The sequence below is a fragment of the Bidens hawaiensis genome, unplaced genomic scaffold, assembly GCF_021521415.1.
Source record: "Bidens hawaiensis isolate Kalapana, Puna unplaced genomic scaffold, B.hawaiensis_p1.1 tig00083823_1, whole genome shotgun sequence".
NCBI lineage: Eukaryota > Viridiplantae > Streptophyta > Magnoliopsida > Asterales > Asteraceae > Bidens > Bidens hawaiensis.
Window position 1 is genome coordinate 5,286 of NW_027504024.1, and position 5,089 is coordinate 10,374.

At 34.3% G+C, this 5,089-nt stretch overlaps 1 non-coding gene and 1 pseudogene across 1 annotated transcript; both read right to left on the bottom strand.

Annotated features, from left to right (window-relative positions):
• Nucleotides 1-738: 738 nt before the first annotated feature.
• On the bottom strand, nt 739-811 carry TRNAK-UUU (transfer RNA lysine (anticodon UUU)). Its single transcript has one exon. It is a non-coding gene; the product is annotated as a tRNA-Lys (tRNA).
• A 250-nt stretch (nt 812-1,061) lies between these two features.
• LOC143607584 (ubiquitin-like domain-containing CTD phosphatase) lies at nt 1,062-4,024 on the bottom strand (annotated as a pseudogene).
• Nucleotides 4,025-5,089: the final 1,065 nt, after the last annotated feature.

Sequence of the window (5,089 nt, forward strand, 5' to 3'; positions counted from 1 at the left end):
CGTTGGTGGATGCCATGGGCTTCAGTGGCTAGCCAATGGTGGTGGTTTCGGTTTCATGTGTTGATTGGAATTTGTTTTTGGTCTGATATTCATCTCGTAATGTTAATAGTAAAGACTTTTGTTGTCCCTTACACTTCAATTATACCATTATCAACTAAGAGTGGGCATGCATATTTATAGATAAAACTAAGTGTCTAAAACTGCTAAAGTGAGAGTGACATATAGATCTAGATGTAACTCATGAACAAATTACTCCTTTTCTATATCAAGTTTAGGTTCTATGTAATTTTTAGAAAATGCAACTAGGAGCATGAACTTTCTGTAAAGTAACTCAAAATTCCTCAATGAGAAATGGTCCCCAAGAAGCTGTCTAAAATTTATGAGTGGAAATATGGAAGTGGTCCAGCTCTATGCCTTCTAAAAAAAGTCATATAATCTCCTCTCTAAGGGTGCACAAGAATACTGGTTCCATAACCAAACAAAAAACTTGGAATTAGTTTCATTCCCGCCAGTTATATATCGGTTGTAGCCCCATGATTCGAAACCGGTTCCAACCCAGCTATACTCCGAACCGAACTGGTAAAAAAGAAAACCTGAACTAAAAAAGAGGTTGCCACTATATTGACCATACACTGAATTATTCAGGAAAATAAATTCATTACTCAAGATTGCCAAGGAAAAATAAAAAAATAAAAAGTAACCTTTAAGAAAAGGTTGCACAAAGATAAGTTTAAATAACGCCATCCGTGGGACTCGAACCCACGACCACGTGGTTAAAAGCCACGCGCTCTACCAACTGAGCTAGAACGGCTTAGTTGTTAACTATTTTGCTTCACATAACTTATAGTACTAATATTAAAGGTTATGAACATGCAACATATTTTTGTCATGTGTTCATGATAGATATGTATGAAAAATAAATCGTACATGACTATAATCTGCTTCAATGAGATTCAATTTTCGTAATATTAATAACTTGGGAAAATAAAAAAGCATCTTGTGTCTTAAATAAGGTCCTTCAATTCAAAAGCTACAAAGTTTTAGCAAATGCATCCCAAGAACAAACAAAAGATCTCATGTGTGACGCCTTCGTTTGATACCTGACACCTCATCATATGACTCCCACTTCTTGTGATCAAGAACGCTGATGTCATCAAGATCAGCAATGGCAAGTAGGTACTGTGTCAGCTTCACAAGCTCCCTGTCAGTGTCTCGGTTTTCATGCGCCTTTCTAACGGTTTTATGATCAACCCCGTTCTGTGGATTCATCACAAAGTTCCTCCTTAGATCATCAAACATTATCGTGTTCTTTGAATTGTAGAACTGCACATTGATCATCATCAAAAGCAAACGCCACTAGTTATTTATCAAATTTGAGGTATCTTTAACCAACTTAAGCGGGTAAACACCATCCAAAAACTAACATATTCCCTTATTTTGCATTAAAAGGTCCCACAATCAAATTCTAGTATATTAAAGTTTCTGAACTACTTAGGGGTGTGCAAGGGTCGTTCTTGGGCTCAAACCAAAATTTCGGTTTTTTAGTTTTTGAAAACCGTTCGGTTTTGGAATTTTCGCCTTTGCCAATTGGGCTTTAAAGTTTAGGACCTAAAAAAACTTGGCCAAAAATAATAAATTTGGGCCAACATGTTTTGTTAATTAATAATTAACAACCCTTGATTATCAACAATCCTTGATTATTATATATGGGCTAATATATTTTGGTCGGTTTTAATCACCTAGCAAAACCGAAAGTTCGGTTTTTACGAAAAACATAAACCAAACACTCGGTTTTTGTTTGGGTTCGGTTTTTTTCGGTTTCATGCACACTCCTACAAGTACTTGTTAATAAAAACTCAGAATAATGACTCGTTACCCTTTTGCAGTGCCATTCAACATTTTTGCAAAAAAAAAAGTTATACCTTGACCAATTCATGGGGTAAAATAAATTATTTTGAATTTGTTTCACAAGTAGTGCATTTTAGACAAATTAAGAAATTTAATATACCAAAACTAGCTTGAGGGACCTCTTCATGTATTTTTGACAATTTTAAGGACTAAAATACCAAGATTAGGTTGAAGGGATTTTTCATGCAAAATAATAAAGTGTGTTGGTTTCTTATGGTATTAACCCATCAGTGAATTATGTAAAGTGCGATAAATAAACTAGTAATAATCAAACCTCAGGAAAATGAGCCCATATCAACCCAAGTGGTTTGCAGTCAAAGATCCCTCTACTATCTGATTGAACTGTAATCATTGCTAAATGGTCTAAAAGAGCAGTAATTTTGTAATTGGATTACTCAATACCCCAAGTTGACCCATCTTTCAATTCAACCCATTTCATGCTGCACAAAAGAATTAATAATTTACTGTACCAATATACTAATTAGTTAACCGTTGTTAACAAAAAACTTACTAAAGGCTAACCTTGTTGCAGACCATATGATGATGTCATACTCTGCATAAGCAGCTGTCAAGAACTCATGGAGATCTGCATTTGTTGGTAGATAGTGAATGGTGAAGTTACTTAATTGTTAATTGTCAGTTTTTTATTATTTCAAAGTGAAAGTTATGTAAGCTGCTTACAAGGGCGCATGAGTTGGAGCGAGTTTTCTGCTGTTGAACGATGGTCAAAGAGAGTATAATCTATATCCAACACAAGAAGCTTCTTCCCTTTTCGGCATGGATTTCTGAGTTCAATCTATGATCAAGCATCCATTAACATATATCAAAATCAAATATTATGTTAATATCAGCGTATGTGCAGGCACATCAGCTGATAAACATACACGGAAATGAAAAATACATTTAACAAACAATGATGGAAATTAGTAAACACATGCCTTGTATTGATCAACACGTTTCTTTAGTTTCTGCTTGTTGACCTCTTTGTCTTTAATGTCTACAGCTTCATCTTGCCCGATTTCAAAATCATCAACAATTTCAGGAGAATCAACTTGGTCCACAATTATATCATCCTCAACAGTACTACATGATCGATCAAGTATATAACATATTTATCAGTCAAAACTCAAAACAATAAGTTCAGATCATACGGTCATATTCTAATGGTTATGATGAAAATCTTGATTCTTGCTAATGATACACATACACCATCCTCAATTAGAGTTGAGAGTTGCCTCATTACTAGTAACATAATCACAAGGCAGGCGTTTATTCTATAACCAAAGCTCCACATTTCCTTTATCTTAAACACAACTTGTGTTATCAACTAATGCATTTGTAATCACTTCATCGTGAATTCATGATATCTATTAGGTATTGTTTGGTTATATCATATAATGTAGCAAAACTATTTTTACTGCTTTATATGCTCTCCATTTTAAAAGAAGAAGATGCACTTCGGCTCTCCAATCATATAATCTAACAGCTAACTACATAATCATCATATTAAGTAGTACAAGTAAAGCTAGTTTTTTTTTTCTTTTTTGCTAATTTGAGATGAGCATGTTTAGGTTTCCATATAAAAAGCAAGCGTTATGATTGAAACTTAACAGCATATTTCAAATCATTTTAATAATTAGTATGAGCTTTTTTATACTTTTATGCAGCAGACAACAGAAGATGGAGATTAATCAATTAAAGCATACTCAAATAAAACAACTAATCATTAATAATAATAAAATCCAATCAATCATGCTTCTAATTAATCATACAACTATTTCCACCACAAATCAACTATCAGATCGAACAATTCGATTATTATCGAAAAATTAATTGAAATTAGAAGTCAGGTTTACCCGATCATAGTCATTTTGAGAGTAGATTTGAGCGGCAGACTGGAGAGAAGAACCGAGTCATCAGCGAGTTTGGATCCGATTTTAGGGTAAAGAAGCTTCTGGCGTTTGGGGAGGACGGTGGTGAGTTGGCAAATACGGCGTTTAAGTTCAGCGACGGAATCGTCGGCGCATACTCTGACGGTGTACTCTTTGCCGCTCCATTTCACGGTCAGTGTCAGCTCTTCCTCCGTCACCGGAGACGACGACGATGTACCGGCCATTTAACTGCTGAATGACGGAATTATTATTATTATTAAGAGAAAGATAATCATTTTTAGCAGTCAAAATCTTTCTGGAGGTTTCATTTTGTACCCATCGTTTTCAAAACCTTTCATTTGGACCCCCAACGGTTTTTGTATTTACTATTTAGGGTGTGTTTTGGATTCTTGCTTATTTAAGTCAAAACATGACTTTTTGTTCAAACTGATGAGTTTTTAGAAAAAAGTGTTTTGGTTAGCTTATGTGGTAGGGGAAACCAAAATGATCAAAAAAGACACTCATTTTTAAAAGGAGTGTAATGAGTTTTGAGGGTTTGAGAGGCTAATAGGTAAATCAAAAACAATAATAAGTTAATAAGTTGCATTTTCCCTACTTATCAAAACATCCTTATTTTGCCTTGTTGATAAGTTAAAATTCATAAGTTCTTTTTGTTTGCCAAACAACTTATATAACTTATTAACTTTTTAAAAAGTTAATAAGTTATAAGAAGACTCAAATAAGCAAATCCCAAACACCCCCCTAATCTAACTATTACATTCACACTTTGCATGTCGTTACCTGACTAAAAAAACTAGGGACAAGGAATAATCTCGAACTTGATGGATAAACTCGAAATTTGGTATGTTATTCAGATATTGGAGCAGATATGTGATTGGTTTTGAAATCTTGTATGTATGAGATGGATATAGTATTAAGTGATATTCTACTGGATTATCCAAAAATATACATATGCATTTATCATAGTGATACACGTAGACATTTTTATTTTTATTTTGCTATTTGTTTTCCTTTGTACTTAGGTAATAGATAAAACTATTTTGTTATTATTTTTTGTTTTTATGTATATGAAGAAACACTAAGTGACCCCGGGCAGATTATGAGTAATCTGGGGGCTAAGTAATGTTTCCCTCGAAGGTTAGGTCCAGCAGAGTAAGTTGTACTTCAGGGAACCTGCAAAACAGACACCGTGAGCTCGTCACTGAGAAGGGGGGGGGGTTCCTCCTTGTGACCACCCTCCGGCGTGAGAATCAGTCTATATTGCTCTTTAAATATAAAAGTATATGAAT